At 38.4% G+C, this 13873-nt stretch overlaps 1 pseudogene; it reads right to left on the reverse strand.

The window, feature by feature from the left end:
• The window catches only part of LOC146611130 (deoxynucleoside triphosphate triphosphohydrolase SAMHD1-like), a 33549-nt pseudogene extending 20004 nt beyond the window's left edge, over nt 1–13545 (reverse strand).
• Nucleotides 13546–13873: the final 328 nt, after the last annotated feature.

Genomic DNA, 13873 nt, shown 5'->3' on the forward strand with positions numbered 1-13873 from the left:
CAGAGTGGGCGAAGGAAACAGAGTGGGTTTTTACAGGAGCCAGAGAATCAAGGACGGTGGGTAGACATTTATTATAATATAACAACAAATCATTAGGAGTAGAATAGAAGTCCGGAATCTGAACATTGCCCAATCTGGTAGTGAGAATGTACATATCAACGTTCTTGATGTTGTGGAACGAGATGAGACGGGTTGGCTTGGTAGAAGAGCAGCAGAGAGTGAGGTTAAATGAAAGGAGGAAGTGGTCAGTTATGGGGATTTCAGTAGCAGAAAGATTCGAGGGAGAAAGACCAGTACAGCAGACCAAGTCCAGGGTGTGTCCTTTAGAGTGAGTGGGAAAGTCGATAAATTGTTTAAATTCAAAGCCTTTGAGACCAGAGGAAAAGTCTCGGGTGAGCAGAAGGTCATTATTATCCATGTGAATGTTGAAATCTCCCACCAAGATCACATTTGGGGAGAGAGATGAAAGATGGGTTAGTAGATTAGCAAAGTCTCTGAGGAAGACAGGGTTAGGTTTGGGGGGGGGGGGGGTATACAGTAGCTATGATGGTGGGAATGGGTCCAATCAGCTCACATGCAAGGACCTCTAGAGAACTAAAGGTATCATGTTAGCTAGTACGCAGTACTAGTTATTGTAACTGACTGTAAAAAGTCAGCACAACAAAAATAAACTACACCTAAACTTGGTTTATATCTGACCCAGATAGACTGCAGGTCATAACTTCTCACGTGAAGTTCAGTTCACCTGACACTCGGACCAGCGGCCGCCTTGGGTCTCTCCTCCTCCTGCCTCCCATTTCCCTCATCCACCTGCTGGCCTCTGTGGAAGCTCTGCCACAGCCACCACCAAACAACTGAGTTATTTTTAATCATCGGCCAGCATCTGGCCAGTCCACCACCTTTCATTGTTTATAACATTACAAAGACAACAAAACAAAGAAAACCTGGACAAACATGGACAGCTTAAAAAAAAAACCCAAGTAGCTTTGAAGGTTATGTCCATCAAAAAGGCACCAAAAAGTGCAAAAAAACAAAACAAAATCTAAAAAATAAAACAGGGCAAGGAACACAGAACTCACAGGGGAGACATGACCTAATCATGTCTTCCATGTCTAGGTCAACACACGACTAGCTCATGTATTCCTTTAATCCAGTTCAATTCAGTTTTTTTAAAACACCAAATCATCATAGTCGACTCACACTGCTTTATATTGTAAAGTAAAGAAACCACAAATATTTAGAGAAAACCATAACAACCAGATGTCCTTCTCTGAGCAAGCACTTGGCGAAGGTAGGAAAAACTCTCTTATAACCCCTTAAGCCTAGTGTGTCATATTTGATAGAACCAGTTTTTTTTTTAAGTTTTTGAGCCTTCTACATCATCAGTGTGATGTTTTTAAAAGCCAGATGTAGCAAATACAATAGAAAATAAAAATTTATTTAATTATGGATTTTAATTTTAATTTAATTTTTCAATAAACTCTTCATTTTCAAAAAATTTGAATTTTCTTGGTAGTTATATCATATTTCAGGCTTTAAGGGATTAATACAAAGAAACCTCTGGCAGAATCATACTCATGGAGGGGCAGCCATCTGCCGCAACCGGTTTTGCGGTGAGGGAAGGAAGACAGGGTAAAAGATGTACTTTGGAAGAGAGCCAGGGATTAATAGCAATGATTAAATGTAGAGTGGGGGTAAAAACACATAGTAAAAAGTGAACAAGTGAACAAGAAAAATTCAGTGCATGATGGGAAACCCCCAGCAGCCTAGCTCTATTGCAGCAGATCAGGTGATTCTGCATCTTCTCTTAGTTTATAGATACAGGGTAATTAAGGAAGAAAGATAGATAGGAGACAAAATAAAGGCGAAGACAATCAATACAATCATAGGGGAAGTACAACTCAAGCAAGGCACAAGAGATATTATCACCCATCTATTTAATTATCATAGTAAAACAGGAAATAACACAGAGAAAAGATATACGCTAAAACAAGATACAAAAAGAACAACTGTGAGGCAGGAATAACAAAATCAAGACAAAACTGAAACTCACTGTAATACAAAAAAACCCCCAAAGATTATTAGCATACGGGAATAATAAAGCTAACAGGAATCCAAAAATGCAATTAAAATTAAAAATAAAATCTAAGCCATATACACTGAGTAGCAGGGAAAATCTAAACAGACATGATTAATTTAACTAAGACATGATTATTTTAACTAAGGGGTCAAAACTCCAAAATTATTATTACAGAACCATAACACTGAAGAACAGAGTTCTGCAAAGTTAAAAAACAGTTACCTCTGAAGCTCATAACCGTTTACTGTTGTTTAATTTATTTATTCTTTTAAATTTTATGTGTTGCAATTTTTATTTCAAACTCTTACCGTCCATTGATCATCGTCTGCTGTGCCATCTTTGCACTTTTTGTCTGTGATTGCTTCCATAAACATCCCGTCATAAAAATGAGAATAGGGCCCGTGTCCTTTATACGACAAAATAAGCATATTATATGAGCAATAGGGTTATTTTCTATAACTTCTTATTAGGCATTGCAGATTAATTAGTATAGACACACACTTCTATAGACATGAATACAGTGCAGGGAACAGCTTCATGTCAAATGAAAATATTGTATAACACTGAAACTTAGAGTTTATTTTTTGATTAACGTATATGTATATCTTAATTTATCCTGTTAAATGTTCTTTCTGTTAAACACTTGTGTTTTATTTTCTGCTTTTATTTAAAACTTTGATAGTTCTAGCCACATCAGTGGGCAAGGTGAACATAGTACTTGACAATGGGATATTTTCATTTCGTTTTCATGTTTAATCCCACCCTATGATTACCATTAGCAATACATTATTTGTAATACATCAAATTTATGTATTACCTACCTAGGTCATGACAAAGACCTGCAATCTGCACACAGAGGACATCTCGGTCACTGATGAGTGAATCATTCAACTTCTCCAAATCCCTAGGATTAAACACCTTCAACTTCTCAAATATCTCCACATCCTCAGGCTTCATCTTCATAAACATCTCCAAATTCCCAGTCTCCAAATTCTCCAACTTCTTAAACTTGATTAACATCTTCAAATAATCAGGCTCCGGCTTCTCCTGCAACTCCTCAGACTGTTTATGCTTCAACTTCTTCAACATCTCCAACACCATAGGGTTCAACTTCTCCAGCAACTCCTCTGAATCCTCAAGCTTCAGGTTCTGCGACTTCATCAACTTCTCTAACATCTCCAAATCCTTAGACTTCAACTTCTTCAACACCTCAACATCTTCATGCTTCAGGTTCGCCAACATCTTCAAATCATCATGCGTCAACTTCTTCAACACCTCAAAATGCTTCTTCTCCAAATTCTCCAACTCCTTCAACTTCTCCACTATCGTGAAATCCTCAGACTTTAATTTCTTAAAGTGCTTAAAATTCTTCCACTCCTCATCGGTCAAATTCTTCAAATCCTCAGGCTTCAACTTCTTCCACTCCTCAAACAGGTCAGGCCTCAAAGTCTTTAACTTTGTTAACTTCTCCAACTCCACCAACTCCTCGATCTGCTTCTCCTGCTTCATCTTCAGAGCTTTTGCAAGCTCACCTGCTAAATGCGCCACTCTTTATTGCAAAATGTAGGACACAAACCCGCACACACAGTCTTTAGTACATTGACTTAATTGTTTTCTTAATTGTTACTACATTACTACACTGCTAAAATAAATAAATAAATAAACAATTAAAGAACAATTTGAAAACACATCAGATCTCGATAGGGAAAAAATCACAGTGTATATACAGTGGCTTGCAAAAGTATTCGGCCCCCTTGAACTTTTCCACATTTTGTCACGTTACAGCCGCAAACATAAATCAATTTTATTGGAATTCCACGTGAAAGACCAACACAAAGTGGTGTACACGTGAGAAGTGGAACAAAAATCACACATGATTCTAAACATTTTTTACAAATAAATAACTGAACAGTGGGGTGTGCGTAATTATTCTGCCCCCGGAGTCAATACTTTGTAGAACCACGTTTTGCTGCAATTACAGCTGCCAGTCTTTTAGGGTATGTCTCTACCAGCTTTGCACATCTAGAGACTGACTTCATGTATGATTTTCGTTCCTCTTCTCACGTGTACACCACTTTGTATTGGTTTTTCACGTGGAATTCCAATACAATTGATTCATGTTTGTGGCTGTAATGTGACAAAATGTGGAGAAGTTCAAGAGGGCCGAATACTTTTGCAAGCTACTGTACAATATTAATAAATGTATTTTTTAAAAAACAATGATTTATTGACTTTTTGGAAGCAAGACAAACAACAACAAACCAGCACAGCTATACTTTTGCAAGCCACTGTATATATACTGATAAGGACTGAGATAACTGCTTATCTCCTGGGGTCCGTTCTTCGTACCTCGCTTACTACATCCAAGATCAAATCATCGCGCAAACTTTGAGCTCGCTATTCCGGTTCTCCGAACACACCTGTTGTTGATGATTAGTATAGCTGGATGAAGTAATGTGAGATCACTGGGTGGCTTAACAGGGGCTACGCATCGATAGTGGAAACATTGATCGGCAACCCTTTGATTGGTCGGTGAAAATGTCGAAGGAGCGCGCTCGGTATTTTTCGGCAGCAGAGCAAGAACTCTTGATTGAGGGATTTCAGGAGTTTCAGAGTTTAATCAGAACGCAAGGGAACACCGCAAAGGCTGCAAAAGCAAGGAGAGAGGGCTGGCAGAAAGTTGCTAACAAATTAAACTCGTAAGTAATTTAATAATAATAATAATAATGGATTGGATTTATATAGCGCTTTTCAAGGCACCCAAAGCGCTTTACAATGCCACTATTCATTCACTCTCACATTCACACACTGGTGGAGGCAAGCTACGGTTGTAGCCACAGCTGCCCTGGGGCAGACTGACAGAAGCGAGGCTGCCACATCGCGCCATCGGCCCCTCTGGCCAACACCAGTAGGCGGTAGGGTAAATTTATTATATTATATTATATTATATTATATTATATTATATTATATTATATTATATCCTCTTTCACATTAGAGACACGACAGGACCCACTAGAACATGGGAACAAGTAAAAGTGGAATATAAGAATATTCTACAGAATGGTAATATTTATCACTTATATTGCTTTTAGTCTCTTGAAAAGAGACCCTGAAATAATCTGTTTGTTTGTTTGTTTATAACAGCAACCAAGAAAAGGGCAGAGCAAAAAAAAGACAGGTGGTGGTCCTGCACCCCCTCATCAGGGGCGGAGCGTGGGGGTGGCTTACTGGGCTTAAGCCCGGGTTGTTTTGTCAGAAGCCCGGGGTATTTTGGAGTGCAATTTTTTCATAGTTAGATGCCTGGCTGACAACTGTATAAAACAAAAAGTACACACAATATTCGAAGCACATAGTGCACACTGTGGGAATTTACGACTGTGCGTGAATCCCCCCCTGATATTGGTATGATCCGAGCTCAGGCACTAAGCGACTGAGCGAGGGGGCGGGGCAGCTGCTGCCCGTCAGTGCGCTGTTGGAGAAACGGAGCCAGCCATACTAAGGAGAGCTTAAGTTTGACCAGGTACCAAAGCAAATCATTCGTACCGTACAAATAATGTAAATATGACGGTGCATCACGAAAGATTGATATCAAACTGATCACTTGACCCATATTACGTTACTTGCTCTTCAAGTGAATCAACAAATGGCGAAATGAAAAGCCGAACAAATGCTATTTTTTTTAGAGATTCTTAGCTTACGTGTGTTTATTTCATATTTTCAGTTCTTACCCTCCCCGACTAAATCGGTTTCAGTTATGTACTGAAATATAAGAATGGACATTAGAGGGTTCTTTCAAAGAAAAACTCAGGTAAATGTTATTTTATATATTATGCTTTGTATGTTGTTCAGTATATTTCTATGCAAAACAAGAGGGATTTCAGTACACAGCAGGATATTCACATTTGTAACCAGATATTTACACTTTAGGGAGAAAACATAAAACATTTTTACTGCACAACATCAATTTAGAGTAAACTTTTGTTTTAGATAAATATTGAAATATCTTTTGAATTAGTTAAATGTCACAATAAAGAGAGACAGAGCTTTATGTTTTTTATCACTTTCATCAAATTTAGGAGTACATGTACACTAAGTTTATTGTTAATAAGAAAACTCCAGACGATTCCATTCTGAGCTGAAGAAGCTTCTGATAGGTTAGTAGAGTCCATGTGAGTAAACAGGTGGCACAGCTGTGGATGCATATAAGGCAAAACACAGAGCCTGTTTCTGTGACATGGGAAAATCAAGAGATGTCAACCAAAACACCAGGAAAAGAACTGTGGAGCTCCATAAGTGTGGCTCAATTTTGAATACAATTTGGTGCCATTTGCAATTAAGAAATACAGACGATTTCTCTCTTTACTCTTAAAGTTAACAAATATGTTTTTTATATTTATCAATCTAAAAAAATAAACATTTAGTCTGATTTGATGTTACAATTAAAAAGTGTTTGTGTTTTTATCTGAAGAGTTTGTAAATATCTGTATATTTGATGATTGTCAGCACAAAGAGAGAGAGAGGAGCAGAGAGGGAGATGCAGAATGAGGACAGAACAGAGATGGAACGAGAGCAGGTGAGACACACATGTTAGTCAAATGGTTGTTTACCAAAAGTATCACCGTATCATAGGTACTCATGTATCTCATACCTAGTGTTTCTTTTTAGGTTTGTTATTTTTCAAATTCTATATTTATTAAGTTATGCAGGCTTGTTTGCACAACAAGGCTAAATAATTATATAAACCTTTCTCAATCTAAATATTGTACTTTGGTAAAATTAAAAAATAAATGTAGTGCAGGTCTATGATGATTTTTAGTGCTACTATCATCTAGTTCTGATTCTGGTTCTGTCTTGGTTAAGTCCCAAGTAGTCCTGATTTTGAACTCTTGTAGTCCTGTTTTAATTCTGGATCAGTTCTTGGTCTGGTTGAATCGGGGTTTAGTCCTCGTGTCTTGATACAGCCCTGATTTTGTTCTGCCTTGCTGCTTAATTAAAAAACTAGTTTAAGGTGTTCTGCACATGTGATATATATTTTTCCCTATATGAAGTCATTCTTTTTTGAACAAAACTCAAAACAGAGCCAATTAATCTTTCAGTCATTTCTACCCCCCCCCCCCCCCCCCCCAAGGGAAAAAAAAATCCCACATGCATACTATCCTTTTGGGCTAAGCCCCGGGTGTTTCAAATGTCTGGCTCCGCCTCTGCCCCTCATCAACAAGTTGGTTAAGTAAATAATACCCTCATGGGAAAACGATATCTCTCTATGAGCACACTGTCGCGCTGAGCTAAAGGATCCTGTCTATCCCGCAATATACGCTGAATTCTGAAAACTCTCCTTATCAATCTTGCACCTTCCGCAATGGGTGGCTCGCGTACAAACGGACAGGACATGGCTGCGACAGACTTCCCAAATCCACCTTCGCTTTTATGGCCGTGGTCTCTCATCTTGCTTACATGAAGTAATTTGCAATTACTACTCTGAAATATGAATTACATCTGGAATAATCAAATATATGAAATAGAATGATTAATGGTACATTTCCCTTTTTTTAGGAAATGACCTGTATGTATCTGTATGAAATCAATGAAAGGATCAAGTACTGCATTATCTTTAGTTACATTGATAATATTTATTTATGGAAAAACAGTGGTAAAATATCGCTGTTGCTTCCGTATAAATGAAGCGGACATACCTGAGTTCCTGCGATCTAATCCTGTTTACATAACGTAAGCCTGCTCCCGAGCAGGTTTACGCTTACGGATCTGTTGCTATGACAGCAAGTCCCGGATGAGCTTTGGAGAACCGAACGATCCAAGATCACGCGAAATCGTCAACAATCAAATCCAGCTAACTTACTTAGCGAGGTACGAAGAACGGACCCCTGGAGTCAAGACATGGCAAACATTATATCAGTGCTATTTGATGTGCGATACTGGAGGACCTGGACTACCTGTGCCACTGCCTGTGTATGGTCCAGGTATTGCCTTATGCTGCCAGTAGTGACACTAGCCAATGCCATTAGTGCAATAGAGATTGAAAATGTGACGGCACTCAGGGGTAAAACCGCAAAGAATTCTGGGAACTCGTGGCAAGAGGTACTAGCGCACGCAGGCTTTCAATTGAAATCAGTTATACAGCGATAAAAAGAAACACAAAAAATGGCAAGAAGCTGTTGTGTTATTAACTGCAATAACCGGTCGCATGACAGCCACGGGAAGCCGACGGGTAAAGAGATCGGTTGTTATCGGATTACGTCGTTGAAGAGAAATTGTTCGAGCCATGTTTCCGAAGTAACAAAGAGGCGACTGGATTGCAGCCATTCAAAGACAAAATATAACGTCCCAGAACACTCCAGTTCACAGGTTAGTCTGCTCCAAGCATTTCCACAAAGGTCAGTCTGCTGTTGTAGTTAATGCGTCATTTTTCTTAACATAATTGGTGATATAGGTTACAAGCAAGTCTGGCGCTGAACAGAAATTGTCGCGCTATGCTCCTTTGTTTAGTGTGCATAAATAGTAAATTGTCCTGACACAATATTGCGTTTCGCTTCTGTTATTACCATGGTACACTGACAAAAACATATACTTTTATTCACAGGATAAAACAGTTGTTTTGTATCACTAATTGCCCAGTACGATTACAGCATACAATATTGTTGTCACTGCTACATTTCTGTGATGCGTACCAGAAATTATTTCCACTACTAATTAATTACCGTTGAGCTCAAAGTTCCCATTAATAAACGGTTAACGAATGTGTATTTATGAAGATGATTTGTGAGACTGGTAAACTTATGATACGTACGATGGTCTTTCGTTCTACACGGTGCATTTCAAGGTCCTGTACCCATCCGTCGGTAAACTGTACCTGGACTTGTTGCAGTGACCGGAAGTTACTAAACTTCATGAGTGTGTGCACTCACTCCAAGAACCGTATAATTATAAATATGAGCGTGGTGAAGTTGGGCAGCACGCTAACGTATTTTGTCCCTCTGTGTGCTCGTAAGGGTCTGACCCTTTCACTGGTTTGATTTTTTTCCTCGTATCTTTTCTTTGACTTTTCATCATGTCTGTCTTTGTACGGACCGGCATTGTTCTCCTTCGTTTTGTACATACCTTTTTGGGGGGCAAAGAAAAAGCAAGAATTTATTGGAACCGAAGAATGAACGTTTTGCGGTGCTGCAAATGCTTGCATTTGATGCAGTACTTGGATTGTTTTGCCACGAGTTACCGGCATGCAATGCGCGAAAGTCACGTGGTCTGTCAATCTCTATAGGGTGCAAAACAAATCTCAGTTGCCTCCACCTCCAAATCCATTCCTGTTTTGGTGGTTGTCTCATTGTTGCCCCTCTATTGTACCTTTTGTTAATCTAATTAACATGGAAGCAGCTTCAACTCTCTGCTACTTAATTAACTAGATCAGTATCCTAGAAGTTTTAATGACTTATTCTGATTTAAAAAGTGTTTCTTTCATTTTCCTGTGAAGTATATGACCCAGTCTGTCCCTTGTTTTGAATTTTTATTACAAATAGGTGTATATTTGTGAAAACCAGTGGACATACCCAATCGAGTGTTCAAAGCGGTTGTGGGATGCGCCTGGATAAACAAAATAAATCCCCCCAAGTTGACTGATGTTTCGTAGTCTCTGGAACTCTGGGGTGTCTATAATTTTGACAAGAACTGGGTGTAATGCCATGTGGCCATGGATGGGATCATTAAACACCTTTGTGAAGAAAAAAGAACAAGACAACAAAAGAATTAGACAAACTATGTCCGACTAACACAATGTCAAGTAGCAGGTTTTGTTTTGTTTGTTTTTTTTACATTTAGGTTAAGTTTTTTTTAGTAACATGCCTTTGACTATGACAGTTATTGTTACTTTCCCGTAAGCATGCTGCCTTACTGCGTTACTATTTTGTTTGCGAGTGTGTCTCATGACAATGACTTAAGTGCGTGCAACATTCGTGGTAACAGACGTGTGCAGATCAACAATGGATAATACATTGAGGGTGGGCGAGAATATGACCAGCATAGAAGTTCTGACCTTACTTTGAGTTTGATTCCATAAAAAGTGACAAAAAGATTAGCGTCTGCTGTACACTGCGTGGGAAGACAACCTCTTTTTACAGTGAAAAAACCCTAAACTTCAGAGCAAGTACCTAGCACGCTGCCATGGGAATGTGAAATTCCCCCACTGACATGACCGCTACGGCAACGGGTAAACTTCCACCCGCCCCATTCCTGCTAAATAGGTGAAAGTAGATTTGAGACAGGACATAGTGCTGCTGAGACTTTGATTGTATTTATTTTCTGCTGTGTTTTATTTAGATCTATTTGAAAGAGTGAGTGTAAGCACAAAAAATATTTTATTTTATATGCTGGAATATGCAGCAAATATGTTTAAATGTTAAACACTTTTCTTCAAGTCAAAGACTATTACATATAATTTAATGTAATTTTGCTTGATGCATAAAGTTAAAAGATTAACACTAATAAAACAATTTTTAGAAAGGGACTTTCATTTGATTACATTTTATATGATGGATTATGCAGAAAAAATAGAATTGGGCTGAAAGGTCTATTGTTTTATTACCTATTCAGTAACTAAGTAACTGATTACATTTGAAAATAATTAATCAAGTAACTTGACAAGCCTCAAAGAAGTCAACATATTGTAGTTCTGGCAGGTCACAAAACCACAGCTAATAAGAAACCTCCCATCCTATTGGCAAGTCTTGTCTCTGATTTGGAAAACAAAAGATTTGAAAATACACAGTGTCTCACCTTGTGTTCTTCAATGTAGAAGCGTGGGTTCTTAGTAATGTTGTTTTCAACCTTTTTATCAGGACATTTTCTAAAGAGTAAAAACCAAGAAGAATGCATAACAAAAAAATACTTGACAAACTGGTGGAAAATGCAACTTGGTTTATTAATAGATACTTACTTCGCCGAAGAACCATTATCAACAGTGGTGTTGTGTTCTGGGTAACAAAGGGGAAACAAATCAGTACTGATTATCTGTTATGATAATAGTAGTTTATAAAGATATTTTTTCTTGCCTAACAACAAACCCTAACCCTAATTGTAACAGTGTGTGATGTTCAATAATGCAGCATTGTCTGGTAACACCTGTGTTCATCCCACAAGTACAAAACTACTTGCAGGCAACATCAGACCTAAGCTGAACTCTTAGCACCATAACCATCGTGAAAAAAGCCCCCCAAAGGCTGTATTTCATTAGCCTGGTCAGGAAAGCCAGCCTGAACCATTGCCCTCTCACCCAGGACTACAGAGGACTGATAGAGAGCATCCACACTGCAGGGATCACTGTTTGGTATAGCAACATCACGCCACCAGAAGGGAAGGCTCTGCAAAAGACTGCGGAGAGCATCAAAGGGACAAAACTTCCATGCATGATCTCTATGCACACTGAGTGTTGCTGAAAAAGAGCAGAGGGAATTATAATGGTCTCATTCCATACAGCTCATATGTTCTGGTCAACATAATTAAATCATGGAGGATTTGTATAAAATTCAACAACTTAATTTGTTCTTGTATCTAGTAACAGTGGTTAGTTGCCTGGACTCTTGAAATTCACAAGATCACACAATATTTTAAACCACAGGACAATCACTGGTGATATAAGGCAGACAACTATACACACACCACGTGTATGCTATTGCTATTTATTGTGGTTTAAAATTCAGCTTCAAGCCTTGTAATCATAGCTTTCCTACTTTTGTTAGGCCTGAATTGACAGCTTGGTTGCATGGTGGTTAGAACTATTGCCTCACAGCAAGAAAGTCCTGGGTTCAAATCCATTATACGGGATGTTCTCTCTGGGTACTCTGGTTTCAACCCACATTTAAAAGTCATGCAGTTAACTGGAGATACCCATAAGTGTGAATGTGAGTGCAAATGGCAAATTGTCTCACTGTGTTATAATATGAAGACAACATGTAGTATTTAAGTGACCAAGTAGTGGGGTAAAAGTTATTGAATAGTGTTGGAATAAAGTGACAAAATTATGAAGGGTTAAAATATTCCAAGAGCTCAGCTTACTTCATCTAAACATGTTTAAATCACATTTTATCAACACAAAATGCACATGTAACACTCTCAAGGTTATCTACTGCTGTTCAAGCCAGTGTTTTAATGTTTAATGTATGCAGTACTAACTCTACCCAACAGAGGGCAGTGATGGCGCTATAGTTGTCCTGCACTGCATTATGCGGCAGGAAGAAGAGCTGCAGCAGAGCAGATAGCCAGCATGCTAGAAGAAGAACGCACCGAGCGCATGGAGTACCAAAGGGACCATTTTTCTAAGTGTTAAGGTTTTTATAGTTACTGACTATTAGGATTTGCTTACCACGCATACCCTTTTCCAGTTGTTTTTTACTTTGTTGGGACATAGTGCGAGAGACAGTTACTGGATACTCGATCGGCGATTGGAAGGTGAATCCAGTGGGGTTTTTTCCAGATATTGCTCCACCCAGAAGGACGGCGAACGAGGATTTTACTCATCTTTGCAGATAAGCACTGGGCTTATCCACACACACACACACACACACACACACACACACACACACACACTACCCGGGTAGATTGAAGTTTTTCTCAGAGCTCTGAATTTATTTATTTATTTATTTTTTTACTTCAACACCATATTTTACTTTTTTTCCTTTCCTCACCAAACCAGAGTGGTTAGTGGAGGTAGAACTGTGATAAGAGACATAAATAATACTAATACTAATATGGAAACTGAACTGACTGACTGAAGGGGGGATTATATTGGGTTTTGTCCCAGAAGTGTTGTTAACATTCGGGATATCATTGAAGTTACTGATGAGACTGTTATGTGTTGTGATGTAATAACTGCCATAGAGTGTTCTCTATAAGACAGCATAAGGAGGTGTTCTAGTTTTCTTGTTCCTCTTCTCCTCATTGAAAGTACCTAGAATATCCACCTAGAATATCCATGTCCCTAAATTAATCAATCAAGGGGTTAATTACACACAGTCTTAATGAATATGAATAAGTTGTGTTGATTTAACTCAGTGGCTTAAGTTTATGCCAAAGCAAAACAATTGTGTGCAACTAATGTAAAATATTGAATAAATCCAACATGTTCTTTTCTTCAGTGTACCTCTCTTCACTTGTCATGTAAATGACGAATTAGAAATTCGACTGTGCATCATCTGCAATATAATTGGACTCTTGTGTATATACCACCACCCCTCATGTAAAGGGGGTATAATTTATATTAGTATTGTATAGTCTTGTTTATTTTTGTCCGTTTTTTGCTTTCAACACTCTGTAATCGTAGGTAGGCTTTCTGTTCATAACCATATTAAAGACTCACGTTTTGAAGTTGAAGTTGTCTCCATGTGTATTGCGTTTGGGTCCTCACCCTTGCACTCTGCACCCACTGACAGCACCTTAACAAGCCATTTGTAACGACCCATCATAAAGGGAAGCTGCAGGATTGAAGAGATTTAATAAACAGCTTCAACAGAAATTGGGTGTTGCCCAGGATATTTAGCAAAGTCCAGTATACATTTGAAAATGTCTACCTAGTGTATTTGACTCTCTGGGCACAGAAGGAAATTTACACTAATCTGATAGAAGTCAAGAAAACTTACTCTACCAGAGAAATACGTACATTGCGGGCAGTGTTGGGTGTAATGCGTTACTAAGTAATGTGTTACTGTAATTAAATTACTTTTCCACTGAAAAAGTAGAGTAACTGATTACTATTCATTTTTAAGTATTTTAATTACAGTTACTTACACT

Source organism: Diplotaxodon limnothrissa, linkage group LG20, assembly GCF_057381915.1.
Source record: "Diplotaxodon limnothrissa isolate DT_005_m linkage group LG20, D_limnothrissa_male_GT1.1, whole genome shotgun sequence".
NCBI lineage: Eukaryota > Metazoa > Chordata > Actinopteri > Cichliformes > Cichlidae > Diplotaxodon > Diplotaxodon limnothrissa.